This window comes from Impatiens glandulifera, chromosome 8 (genome assembly GCF_907164915.1).
Source record: "Impatiens glandulifera chromosome 8, dImpGla2.1, whole genome shotgun sequence".
NCBI lineage: Eukaryota > Viridiplantae > Streptophyta > Magnoliopsida > Ericales > Balsaminaceae > Impatiens > Impatiens glandulifera.
The window spans coordinates 48,094,159-48,109,255 of NC_061869.1; the positions used below are offsets into that span (position 1 = coordinate 48,094,159).

At 37.4% G+C, this 15,097-nt stretch overlaps 1 pseudogene; it reads left to right on the forward strand.

Moving 5' to 3' along the window:
* The first annotated feature begins 5,816 nt into the window (after positions 1–5,816).
* Positions 5,817–13,205, forward strand: LOC124913419 (annotated as a pseudogene).
* Positions 13,206–15,097: the final 1,892 nt, after the last annotated feature.

Here is a 15,097-nt window from a genome sequence, read left to right on the forward strand (position 1 = left end):
TTACTAAAAGCGCTTAGTTAGTAATGAATGGGTGAGTGAGGCTATGAGGGTCATCCTAGTTTTCTACGTTAATCCAAACAAAAAAAAAAGTAAAATTAATTTAAAAAAAAATGCTATTTAGTTAGTCTTTCAACAATTTTCAAAATTTCAAATTGGACATAGTAGATTTGGAACACAAATGATGGTTTTTCTAAAATCCTGTTTTAGTTTAAGCAAAAATTATGGAGAGAAAAATTATTTAATAGGAACATTATTTAAATTTTCATAAAAAAAGGGCAAATGTTAGAAAACAAATATTATATATTTGTAACGTTCTAAAAATGGGTTGACATTTTAAAGCGTTTAATCGACTCGATAGTTTTTGCTTCAAAATTTACAATCCTTTTGAATTCCGAGTGGGATGAGGACCCAAAATGATCGACTAAACTAGAGTTTAACTTAATCTCGATTTCATTAAATCATGTGATTTAACTAGAGTACGACTTTCTCAAAAGTCTACTCGTATAAAATGGAAGAACCTAAATAGTATTTAATGATATCGATTAAACTAACTTTGAATTTTAGAAGCGTCACTCAAATTTTCTCTTTAATAAATTGGTAAAAGAATATTTTTGCATTCTCAAACGCGAATAACAGAGATTCCGATCAATGTTTAGGGCTTGGATACACGTGAGAAAGTTGTGTCAATCAAATGATGATCTCTATATTATAAAATTTTGACCATTTTATACAAAATATTTATTTTACACTTCGTTTATTTAATCCACTTTGTACATGCGTCTAAAGATAAATTCATGCAATTAGAGGTTTGTACTTATCGATAAAATTGTTATAGTATCTGTAGGGAAAAACATGATTTCAATAATACTTGAAAAATATTAAAAAAAAAATCGAAATATAAATTAAAATATAATCCAAACAAGATTTAATGAAATTTTTTTGTTGAAAAATATTTTTTCAACCATTATATAATTTTAGAGTTATTTAAAATCCTCAATTGAGAATAATATGAAATGAAATGTAATTTAGAAAATCAAACAAAGCAAATGTCCCATTTAAGGGTGTTCAATATTTGGTTTCAATCGAATACCTAATCAAATTCACCGAATTAGAATTTAATTTTCAATTTTCGAATATAATTTTATACCGATCCGAATTCAAATACAGTTTTTAATTTGATTTTTGAGTTTGAGTTTGAACTCAAAAACTAAACCGAAAATCGAATTCATTTATTATTACTTACTTTGATTAAATATTATATAATTTATTACATTTTATTAAATAATTATATGTCAAATTACCATTTGCGTCGTACTCAATCTAGGAAATTACTCTTTCATCTCTAATATTCTATCCAGCCCATTAAAAGTTTAATCTCTCATTCAATTTTCCTGGTCACTTCCAGTCGTCCACTTCATCTCTAACTCTAAAATCTCTAAAACTCATTACCTATCTAAGTTATCTCATCAGTAATATCTTGGTAGTCGCCAACGCTGTTTTAATTTCGATATTCAACAGTCGAACATTAAATATCATAGTTAAGTCACCAAGAATAGTTTGAGTAATTTTTTGTAATCTATAGTTTTAGACGTTTAGTAATAACATATCCCTAACTTGGTTTATTATTCAAGTTTGAATTTTGGTTTGAAATGTAATAATTCGAATTCAAAATTGATTTGGCAATAAAAATAAATATAAAAATTGAATTCAATTCGAATACGAACCGGAAAATTATATTTGGTTTGGTTTTAATAGAATTTATTTGAATTTAGTTCGGTATTTGAATTGGTTACAATATTAAAATTCGAAGAACCCAACCCATAGAACTCGAATAACTCAAAACCGAAGTGATAACACTCATAGTCCCGTTGACCAGGTCAAATAGAGTCGATGTAGTTTCAGGTACTAATGGAGTGATAACAATGTGACCTTGGACTTAATGATTCAGATATTGGTTGTGATATATGAGGTGAAGGGGCTCCATTTTTGTGATAATTATTTTTTGTTTTGTTTTGGGATTTATGGGAAAGTTAGGCAATTGGATCCTAGGTTCGTTGACCTTTGTGCTTATTCCAAATAAAGTTGTACCTGTTCTTCACATATTAACATCAACCAACAACTCATATAAAGAGAGTTTGATTCAACTACCCTAACTAGAAAACATCATACTTAGTCAATTACAAAGACTCAAGAAACATATTACAACCATCACATCATCTTATCATTACCATTATACCATGAAACTACCAATAATCTAATTGACACATCTTAGGTTCACAAATTTTATAAATCAATTTAGGTTTCAAAACATTCATGCACGATTGTGTCCACACGTCCCCCCTTAAGCTAGAACTCAAGGATGCCAAAATGACATTAAAAAAAATCTTCTTACATGAGACGATTATAATCAATGGAAAGCTTGAAAATAGAAATTTGAAGGTGTCTACATGATCAAATCGAAATGAAATGAAGCATGAATCGTGACATGAACAAAATGCAGACGAACTAACTTTTATTCAAAACGAAAGTAGGGAGTAGAATCACAACATACACCGTTATTCCACAAAGAATTATCGTCTTCCTAGAAAACTTTTATATTCAGACAACCTAGGATATCATAACACTACATACCCAAATGTTATGGGAAACCATCGCGGATATCGCTCTTTCACTTTTTCTTCCCTACTTCACATTCTTTTCCCCCTCTCCCGAATGTAGGAGCCCAACCCATCAAGGACAATCCTACCCCTTGCGTGTTGAGGGTCAATTTCCGTTTTCCCCATTTCACTTTTCAGGTTCACGGAGCAAATTAGGGAACTTTAGCTAAAGATGGGGTGCGAGGTTTTTGTTGTTAAATTTTCTCTCGATCATTAGTTATGGTTATGTGGCATCAAAGTAAGGTGGGTCTATCTTCTCTTAATTAATTTGTCTTTAGTTTGTCTTTTTTAATTAGTAAATTGTATTCTCTCGACTTACTTATTATTAAATTAACCACCACCATTTGTTTGAGGAAAATTTGACGAAGCAACCCTAATAATGGGTGATTTTTAGAAATGACTCATGCCCGATAAACATTGTAAAATGACCTTTTTGGCTTGTTTAAAGACGAAAATACCCATTCGCGTCACGTGACGGAAATGTCCACAATACTCTTATTATTATATACATTCCCATTTTTTTTTCATTTCTTTCTTCCCATTCTCTCTTTCTTCTCTGCCTTCTCTCTAAACCCTAAGCGACGACCAACCATCGCGAATGGTGAACGACGAACATAATGGAGAATGACGAACACAACGACAAACAAAATCTTGCGACGACCAACCGTGCGAACGGTGAACGATGAACACAACGACAGACAAAACCTTGCGGCGACCAACCTTAAATGCAACCAACACGAGACTTCATGAACTGAATTTATATTGTTATGATTATCCTGAATTGAAAGCTTTGTCAGATATATTTGATCGAAGTGTGAATGTTTTTGTGTTTAATTGAACAAATTTGAGACTAGTTGTTGGATTCGGTAGATGGTTAATTGCTTCACTTTTTAAGTTAATGAATGTAGATGGTGATGATGATGAAATGGGTTGTGTTTCATGGAAAAGAAACGTTCATGTGAGGTTGGATCCGCAATGGTTGGTCGCCTCTCGAGATGGTTGGTCGCCTCTCGCGATGATAAGGTAGAGAATGAGGAGGAGGATGATAAGGTAGAGAATGAGATGGAGGACCAGGAGATAGAGAATGAAGATGAGAAGGAGAAGCAAGAGAAGTTAGAGAATTAATATGAGAAGGAGAAGGAGAAGAAGGAGGATAATGAAATGGTTCTCATTTAAATTGTGCGATAGAAGAAGATGACGAATTTAAGAAGGAGAAGGAGAAGGAGAAGGAGAAGGAGAAGGAGAAGGAGAAGGAGAAGGAGAAGGAGAAGGAGAAGGAGAAGGAGAAGGAGAAGGAGAAGGAGAAAGAGAAGGAGAAGGAGAAAAAGAAGGAGAAGGAGAAGGAATAGAAACAAAAAAAGATGAAGGAGAAGAAAGAGGAGGATGATCTAAAAGAATTCAATACTCCTCCAAAGCTAAAATTTGGGCGAAAAAGGAATAATAAGAAAAATAAACCGAAGAATGATGCCTTGTTCACCAACCCTTCGAAAAAACTTATAAAGACAAATAATCATTTAACGGTCAATCCCCTTATTCAATTTGAAGATCATCTGCTAACTGAATTGCAAGAATGGTTAAAAAATCCAGATTCCAAGAGTGAAACAATAAATGTCAATATTGGCCTTGCAGAAAAGGCATTCTTTAATAGTCTTATGAAATGTCTCCAGGATTTGGTAAGTTGTACAATTGTTCATTATAAATGGTATGGTCGCGTTACGAAATATCATGCTCGTTACGCGTCTGTAGACACCCCATTTTTACACCCTAGATACCTAATAAAAAATCCGGCCCGAAATAATACTCATGTTTGTTTATTTAACCGAGAAAACAAAAATAGAATCACCTCGTGGAAAACTGACCCGGTAAAGCTTAAAAGATAACGATCCAAATGTTGAATTTCATAACGACTCTGTTTTCCCAACCCGTGACACGTTCATGTTGTACGTTTTGAAAAATCTTTAATTTTGAGTATAATGTTATTGTTTGCAAATTTGTGCAGAAAATGCTCAAAAAGAAGGAAAAACTACCGATTCAAATCCTGGGAGCTAGCTGAAGCTATATTGCACTTCTAAAAATCATATCTTTTGCACCAATGATCCATCTTCAGTGTATGAGCTACCGTTGGAAAGCCCTTTGAATTATCTTTCCAACGACACCAAATACTTCTCCAAGTTCTCCCTGAAGCTCAGTCCAAGTCGCCCGCAAAGAAGGTGATGCGTGAACTGACGCGTTTTTGTGAGGCTAGTTTCCTGACCAACACGGACCAGGGATGTAGGCAAGAGTCTTGCCTTTCTAATGGTACCAACCTCATTGTGGGGAAAGATCTGTGCACAAAGTTATGGGCTATTAAAGTTATGAAAGTGAAAACCGCGGGATTGAAAAGATTGAAATGGAGGGGTGACTTTAAAATATCATAACTTTGGATAGGAATGTCCGTTTGGGTTCATTCAAAAAGGAGATTCACGTTCGTGGTGTTAAGAATTGACCATAAAATTTTCACAATTTTCTGAGCGAAAACGCGACTGGAGTGATTAGTTTAGTGTGAAGGTGCAAAGAAAGAAAAATGGAAAAGGAGAAAAACGAAAAAAAGGGAAAATATATATTTTTTTTCTTTTCTTCCAAGCGTGCCCTTCAACTTTTGGGCTAATTACAAATGAACCCCTGTAATAAAATTAAAAAGAGGGGAAGATCAGCTTGTGGTGGTCGGTTGGTGAGTTTTAGAGAAAGAGAGCAGTTTTTTTCAGTTCTTGGAGCTAGAGGAGCGGTTACAAAAATCCTAAAGAGTTTTTTGGATATTGCTTCCATTGTTGAAGAAAGAGAAGGAACAATTCGAGCTCATTGCCTTGGACGATTGGATCGACGAACGCGAAGAACGGCAGAAACTTTGGCTGAAGCTTCTTCGAATCTGGCTGACTCATTTCGTTTCTTTATCTTGTTTCATCTCCCTTTGCTAATTAGGTAAACATTCAAACTGAATGATGTTCTTGAAAGGTTGATTGGAGGCATCGGTTATGAACACCGATGCCGCTTGATGATTAGAAATGTGATTACAGTTTGTTTCATTCAAATTTCAAGTATGTTTCCTTTGCTGTTGAAGTTATTTCCAATTGATTGAATGCTTGACTTATATTCGTTAGATTCTGGCTGAAAGATCTTTGATTAGGAGTAGTTAGGATTGAGGATAGGATTAGAAACCAGTCTTCTCTCTCTCTGACGCACAAAATAGACTAAGAACTTGCTTCCGCATCAACAAAATCTGGTTCAAAATTTCACATCCATTTGCTTCAATTCAACTGGTTTCAAGATATCGGTCTAGTTCGATTTCCCCCGTTGCTCATTTCCTATGCTTCAACGACTCTGTGCTTCTTTCTCTAGCTCTGCGAAGACTGCGATCAATCATACCGGTGGTGTTGTACCCTAATCGGACTGTTCAGATTCGATTTGGATTCCGATCGCATTCCACCCAAATTTTCAGTAGCTTCAGAAGTCAAGAAAGACTAACTCTTACTGTTCTCTTTAGACTTCGATTTCCATGGAAGAGGAAGATGGGGTTGAGCTTCTACAACGATACAGACGGGACAGGCGTATACTGCTTGATTTTATACTTTCTGGAAGCTTAATCAAGAAAGTAGTAATGCCTCCTGGTGCAGTTTCATTAGACGATGTGGATCTGAATGAAGTGAGAGTGGATTATGTGCTCAGTTGTGCAAAGAAAGGTGGAATGCTTGAACTCTCTGAAGCTATTAGAGACTACCATGATAGCAGTATGTTCCCGAATATGAACAATTCAGGTGCTATGGATGAGTTTTTTTTGGTGACCAGGCCTGAATTATCAGGCTCACCACCCAAACAGCCACTCCCAACTGTTCCATCATTTACACTAGTACCCATTATAACTTGTTGAGTCAGCTCATTTGGCAGTTGGGCCTAACAAATTAATAAAGCCCATTAGGGCATATTTAATTAAGGAAAAAAAAACACAGTAGTTTTTGGTATTGGTTTTTCTCTCTCTCTCTCTTCCAGCAGTTCTTCCTCCATTGAAGTAGTTCTTCCTCCATTGAAGCAGCAGGTTCTTCTTATGATTTCCTTTATCTCTTCTCCATTTGGTTGGCCATCCTTAGTGATGATGATAATGTATGTGAATGACAAGTTAGGATGAGGTCAATTGATAACTTCTGTTAGATTACCTCTAGGCTTGTATTGAACTACATTGTATACCCATTTGATATAGTGGATGATTTAAGTGGCCGAAGTGTCCCGTGGTTTTTACCTAATTTGGGTTTTCCACGTAAAATCTTGGTGTCCTGCTCTCTGTTTTTGATTGTTTGATTGTTTGATGCTCAATTGTTTTGGCTGCCTATTTGATTACACAAAAGGGAAAAAGAATTGTTAGGCCTTGTTGTAGCTTGTTTTTTTTCTGAATTGCTAAACAGGTGCTATTATTCGATTTCTCCAACAAGTGGTATCAGAGCTGAGTTCGTTTGGTGGTGATTCTTGTATAATTCAAATGGAAGAATCGTTGAGCAGTAATGGAACGATGATCAAACTCACAGCTACCAATTACATAATCTGGAAGTCACGGATGGAGGACTTATTGTGTAATTATGATTATGAAGACACTATTTTGGGTGATAAAGGAAAACCAGAGGCTATGACAGATGCAGATTGGAAGAAGCTGAACAGAAAGGCAGTTGGTAAAATCAGGCAATGGTTTGACAACAGTGTGTATCAGCATGTGGCTACTGAAGTTAATGCTTATAAGGTGTGGACTATTTTGAGTGAACTGTATGAGAAGAACAACACTCAAAACAGAGCATTTCTATTTAGGAAGCTTTGCTCGTTGAAATATCAAGATGGGTCTTCTATGTCTGAGCATCTAAATGCTTTTCAGGGGATTCTAAATGAGTTGGCTGCGATAGGAATGAAATTTGATGATGAGCTTCATGCTATGTGTTTGATTAATTCTCTGCCTGATAGTTGGGAAACACTTGTGGTTTCAATTACCAATTCTGTTCCACAAGGTAAGCTCACTTTGAAAATGATGAAAGAGAGCGTGCTGAATGAAGAGGCTAGAAGAAAAGAACAGGGCTTCTCGACTCCAAGTCAGGTGTTCGTGACTGAGAAAAGGGGTAGAAGTAAAAGTAAAACTCCAAAGAATCGCAGTGGCAGTTCAGACAGGTCACGGGGAACATCTAGCTCGAGAAAAGAGATTACATATTATCATTGTGGCAAGCCAGGACACAAGAAGTATCAGTGCAGATCTTTGAAGCGGGAACAAAAGGAGAATAAGCAAGATGGAAGTAGTAAGGTTGCAGATGTGGGTGGTAACGACATCGATATTGTTTACGACAATGATAGTATCAACCTTGTTTCTCAAGATACACAATGGGTGGTAGACTCAGGTGCTTCTTATCATGTCACCAATCGTTGTGATATATTTTCTTCTTACACTAGTGGACAGTTTGGTTCAGTGACGTTGGGAAACCATGTTACGTGTAAGATTGTTGGAAAAGGAGATGTCTGTTTGGATACTAACACTTCGTGCAAGCTACTTTTGAAGAATGTTCGACATGTTCCTGATATTCGGATGAATTTGATCTCTACTGGTATTCTTGATGATGAGGGCTATCATAGTTACTTTGGTGAAGGAAAATGGAAACTCACTAAGGGGTTGGTGATAGCTAAAGGAAAGAAGGTCGGTTCTCTTTATGTGACAGAGACTAAGTCTTACGGGGGAGAAACAAATGCAGTTAATGATTGTTCAGCACAGCTTTGGCATAAGAGACTTGGTCACTTAAGTTAGAATGACATGCAAGTTCTCTCCAAGACAATCGATCTCCAGGGCTTAAAGTCCACAGATTTGAAGACATGCACAGATTGCTTAGTTGGTAAGAAACATAGAGTTTCCTTCAAAAGTTTCTCTCCATCTAGGAAGCCCAATATCCTAGATATGGTTCACACAGACATATGTTCTATGGATTCCTTGACTTTAGGTGGTGCTCATTATTACATCACTTTTATCGATGATTGCTCAAGAAAGGTGTGGGCCTATTGCTTGAAGACTAAGGATCAAGCATTGGATTACTTCAAGTTGTTTCATGTTGAAGTGGAGAGAGAAACTGGGAAGAAGTTGAAATGTGTTCGTTCGGACAATGGTGGAGAATACAGAGGACCATTTGTGGAATACTGTAAAAGTCATGGGATCAAGCTTTTGAAGACTGTGCCAAAAACACCTCAACAGAATGGAGTCGCAGAGAGGATGAACAGGTCTATCAATGAGAGAATTTTGTGTATGTTGTCTCATGCTAAGTTGCCAAAATCCTTTTGGGGAGAAGCAATGAAGACAGCGGTTGATCTGATAAACCTTTCACCCTCAAGTCCTTTAGATGGCGACGTTCCAGAAAGAGTCTGGAGAGGTAAAGACGTCTCTTATGATCACTTGAGAGTTTTTGGTTGTAAAGTGTTTGTTCATGTTCCTCGAGATGAGAGAGCTAAGCTTGATAGCAAGACGAGACAGTGTATCTTTATTGGGTATGGTCACGGAGAATTTGGGTACCGATGTTGGGATCCGGTTAACAAGAAACTCATTAAAAGCAGAGATGTGGTATTCTTTGAAGATCAGACCATTGAAGACTTTGAGAAAAAGGAAAAGCCGAAGTCTACAGAGAATGAATTGCCTGACAATGGTAGGATTCGTACACCACAATCACAGCCCAATGATGTGGAGAATGATCAAGTTGAGGTTGATGAGACTCCTTTAGTTGATGCTGAGCCAACAGAGGAAGCTGAACAAGATGATGATAGTTCTCTAGAGCCGCCTAATGATCAACATATTAGAAGATCTAGTAGGCAGAGACAACCTTCTAGTAGGTATCCTCCCAATGAGTATGTGATGTTGACTGACGGGGGAGAACCAGAAACCTATCAAGAAGTATTGTCTCATGAAAACAAGAATAAGTGGTCAGTGGCAATGCAAGAAGAGATAAATTCCTTGCAAGAGAACGAAACTTATGACTTGGTGAAACTTCCAAAAGGAAAGAAGTCTTTGAAGAACAAGTGGGTATTCAAGTTGAAGCACCAAGAGAATAACTCACAACCTCGATACAAAGCAAGACTGGTTGTGAAGGGCTTTGGACAGAAAAAGGGGATTGATTTTGAAGAGATCTTCTCACCGGTTGTGAAGAGGTCATCCATCAGAGTTGTGTTAGCATTGGCTGCTAGTCAAGATTTGGAAATTGAACAACTGGATGTGAAGACTGCATTTCTCCATGGTGACTTGGAGGAAGAGATCTATATGGAACAACTTGAGGGTTTCAAAGTTAAAGGTAAAGAAGACCTTGTCTGCAGGTTGAGGAAAAGCTTGTATGGGCTCAAGCAAGCGCCTAGACAATGGTACAGGAAATTTGTCTCTTTTATGGAAGCAAATGGGTACAGTAAGACTACTTCTGATCATTGTGTTTTCATCAAGAGATACGGTGTTGATGATTATGTTATTCTTCTGCTCTATGTTGATGATATGCTGATTGTTGGGCAAGATATTGCGAAAATTGAGAAGCTCAAAAGAGAGTTGAACAAGTCTTTTGCGATGAAGGATTTGGGTTCAGTGAAACAGATCCTAGGCATGGAAATCACAAGAGACAGAAAGATCAGAACACTTTGGCTATCACAGGAAAAGTATATTGAGAAGGTACTTGAGAGGTTTGCAATGAAAAATGAAAAACCGGTTTCAGTTCCACTTGCAGGTCATTTCAAGCTAAGTTCTAAACAATGTCCTACAAGTGAGAAAGATAAAGATGAAATGAAGAATGTACCTTATGCCTCTGCAGTTGGTAGTCTTATGTATGCCATGGTATGTACAAGACCGGACATAGCACACGCAGTTGGTGTTGTTAGTCGGTATCTCTCCAACCCGGGAGAAGAACATTGGTTGGCTGTTAAGTGGATTCTCAGATATCTTCGAGGCTCTTCGAAAGCACGTTTATGCTTCGGAAGTGATACTCCTATTTTGGAAGGCTTTACAGATTCTGATATGGCGGGTGATGTTGATTCAAGAAAATCTGTATCAGGTTTTTTGGTTACCTTTGCAGGCGGTGCTGTTTCGTGGCAGTCAAGGTTACAAAAGTGTGTTGCTTTGTCTAATACAGAAGCTGAGTATATTGCAGCTACTGAGGCATGTAAAGAGGTGTTATGGATGAAGAAGTTCCTACAAGAGTTGGGTCAAAAACAAGAGAAGTTTACTTTGTTTTGCGACAGTCAAAGTGCCATTCATCTCTCAAATAATTCAGCTTTTCATTCGAGATCCAAACACATCGACGTGAGATATCATTGGATACGTGATGTGCTTGAGGCAAAAGAGCTGAACTTGGAGAAGATTCATACAAGTGAGAATGGTGCCGATATGTTTACGAAATCCTTGCCTAAGGACAAGTTTGAAGATTGTCGGGAGAGAGCGGGTTTATTGGAGCCCGCGAAGTTGCGCTGACGGGGGAGATTTGTTGGGTCAGCTCATTTGGCAGTTGGGCCTAACAAATTAATAAAGCCCATTAGGGCATATTTAATTAAGGAAAAAAACACACAGTAGTTTTTGGTATTGGTTTTTCTCTCTCTCTCTTCCAGCAGTTCTTCCTCCATTGAAGTAGCAGGTTCTTCTTCTGATTTCCTTTATCTCTTCTCCATTTGGTTAGTCATCCTTAGTGATGATGATAATGTATGTGAATGACAAGTTAGGATGAGGTCAATTGATAACTTCTGTTAGATTACCTCTAGGCTTGTATTGAACTACATTGTATACCCATTTGATATAGTGGATGATTTAAGTGGCCGAAGTGTCCCGTGATTTTTACCTAATTTGGGTTTTCCACGTAAAATCTTGGTGTCCTGCTCTCTGTTTTTGATTGTTTGATTGTTTGATGCTCAATTGTTTTGGCTGCCTATTTGATTACACAAAAGGGAAAAAGAATTGTTAGGCCTTGTTGTAGCTTGTTTATTTCTGAATTGCTAAACAGTTGCTATTATTCGATTTCTCCAACATAACTGATCTCTCAAAATCTGTTTCTTTTAACTCCAATGATGTGGGAGATCTTGAAGAGTCTCCTGATTTCACACACACCCAAGAATTTATTCCGAAGAAGGAACGGGAATTAACAGTGGATGATATAGATGATTTTGAGGATGAGGATGATTTGGAGGAAGTTCAAAGCCGTAGAGCATCTAGACGTGTTTCATCTGACACTTTTGATCCCGTGTTGGGATTGCCCCCATTTGTAACTGATATTACTGATGATGACCTCCGCGAAATTGCCTATGAAATTCTCTTGTCTGCTGCTGGGGCTGCAGGGGGTCTCATCATACCAGTGAAAGAGAAAAAGAAAGAGAGACGGTCTAGATTTATAAAGAAGCTTGGACTGAGTAAAAGTGATCAAGTGAGCCAATCACATCCCGGTACTGGATTAGTTCGTTTATTGGAGACAATTCGTGTTCACATGGAGATTTCAGAAGGAATGGACATTAGGACAAGGCAAGGACTGCTTAATGCAATGGCTGGGAAAATAGGCAAAAGAATGGACACTCTTTTAGTTCCTCTGGAATTACTATGCTGCATTTCACGAAATGAATTTCCTGACAAGAAAGCCTACATACGGTGGAAAAAGAGACAATTAAACATGCTGGAGGAGGGGCTTATAAACCATCCAGCTGTGGGGTTTGGTGAATCTGGATCGTAAGGCATGTGAATTGAGGAATCTGCTTGCAAAAATAGAGGAATCGGAGTCCTTTCCATCATCTACAGGGGAAGTCCAGCGCACAGAATGTTTAAGATCACTAAAAGAGACTGCTATTCCACTTGCAGAGAGGCCAGCTCGTGGTGACTTAACTGGTGAAGTATGCCATTGGGCTGATGGGTATCACTTGAATGTCAGACTGTATGAGGAATTACTGTTAAGCGTGTTTGATGTCCTTGATGAGGGTACATTGACAGAGGAAGTGGAAGAAATTCTGGAGCTATTGAAATCAACTTGGCGCATTTTGGGAATAACAGAGACCATCCACTATGCCTGCTATGCATGGGTGTTATTTCATCAGTTTGTTATCACAAGAGAGCGAGAGATGTTGCGGCATGCCATTGAGCAGCTGAAGAAGATTCCATTGAAGGAGCAAAGGGGACCACAAGAGAGGTTACACTTAAAGAGTTTGCTTTCTAAACTTGAAAAGGATGGGGAAGTTGGAGAGTCTACTTTCTTACAATCATTCCTCTCACCTATTCAAAAATGGACTGATAAGAGATTATCTGACTATCATCTCCATTTCAACGAGGCCTTATTATTAATGGAAGATATAGTGGCTCTGGCAATGCTTTCTAGGAGGCTTCTTCTGGAAGAAGAACATGAAATGACGATGGAATCCTCATCTGTCACAGATAGAGATCAGATAGAATCATACATCTCATTGTCTATCAAGTGTGCATTTGCTAGGACATTGCTGGAAGTCGAGACACTTGCTGATGCAACAAATGAGCATCCCTTGGCATTGCTTACAGAACATGCAATTTAAATTAAAAAAAAAAATTAAAATAAATTTAGGTCCCGTTTGTTTCCCAATTTTAACAAACCACCTAAAATGATGATTCTAACATTCAAACCACTTTCAAACTTCCTCAAATTTTCCCAAAAACTCAAAAATATTATTTTCTTCAAAAATAATTTTTCCCCAAATTTTTAGGGCCCGTTTGGAAGAATGTCTATCTTTGCAGTGTCATGTCGGGAGCTCTATAATTCCGAAAATTCCAAACTTGATTCCTGTGAGCTTTTAATAATATTTTTGTCTATCATATGAAATTTTTGGGATTTTGGAAATTATTTTTGGAAATGACTCATTTTAATGTGTTGTGTTCAGAGTTCTCTTTAACTCTGAAAATTTTAAACTGGGAAACACTTGGGACCTTAAGTTAATCCACTCTCTTCACTCCTTTGAGCAAAAGAATAAAATTCTAGTCCTCCAATCGAATTGTTATTCTCCTCATCTATCCTCATTTGATTTTTCTCGGGAATTCTGATTCTCATTTTACTTTGACAAGGTTGCTCTATGCCTTGTGATGCTCTTTGATGTCTTTCAATGCCTTTTAATACTTTTCAATGCCTTATCCTTGTCAAATACCCCATGAATAGGACTAGTCCCTTGCAAAATGATTAAGATTTCTCACACAATGCAAAAGAGTTCTGAACTCAGAACGAAAACGTAATAATCTTTCAAATATCAAATGGCCAATTACTTAGGAGTAGAGACTGTCTGTAAAGACAGGCGTATAGGACATAGCGCCGTAGGCCCTTTCCTAATACGTAACCAAACACCGGACTCTTAAAATGAATCTCTGATTTTTCTTTTCTTTAGTTTCTTTGGGAAGTAAACTAAAGTGGCGACTCTCAAGTTAATTAGATCGATACATTTGCGAGTGTATTGATTTAAACCTGTACAGGCCAATTCAATTCGAAAAAAGGGGGCGTATGCCAATCAATTAAAAAAGGGGCACACACGCCAAAAAAATTGAAGGGAACAAAAATGAACGCGTACAACGTCCATACCATTAAAGTCATGCAATTGTTCATTATAAATGGTATGGTCGCGTTACGCGATGGTTAGTCGTCTCTCGCGACAATACGCTCTTTACACGACCATACCATTGAAGTCAGGCAATTGTTCATTATAAATGGTATGGTCGCGTTATGCGATGGTTGGTCGCCTCTTTCGACAACACGCTCTTTACACGATCATACCATTGAAGTCATGCAATTGTTCATTATAAATGTATGATCTCGTTACGTGATGGTTGGTCGCCTCTCGCGACGACACGCTTGTTACGCGACCATACCATTGAAGTCATGCAATTGTTCATTATAAATAGATGTATGATCTTGATTGTATATAGTTTGTATTTGTTAGATAAAATTGACCGGTTAATAAGAACTTAACAAACTTATTGTGCAGGAATGGTCAAGAACTTCGAACGTTCAAGAATAACAACCAGTCAAGTAATCAAACCGGTCAGAAGAGGAAATGACAAATCCAAAACCTGAAGCTATCCGGTTTAACTAAACAACCCGTTAACATGATCAGTGGGAATGAAGTATTCAATCCAAATCCAAAGAACAAATCCAACGAGATGACCATTTAGAGAAAGAAATCAAGGATATCAAATTGAGAGCAGTATACAAATTGGTGCAAACAAATACTTTGAGTATATGCAGAAGATTACATCAAAGGATCAGACTATGACATTTCCATATTCATACAAGTCTGATGATATGCTGCAGGCTGCAAAAGATTGTCTGAAGAAAAGTTACCATTTTGGTATAAGTCAAAGGAGCAACCTCCTAGGTACAAGCAACTGTCCAACCGACATTTGCCATAATCAAGCAAAGACAAATCAAGCCGGTCTTCTCCATGCC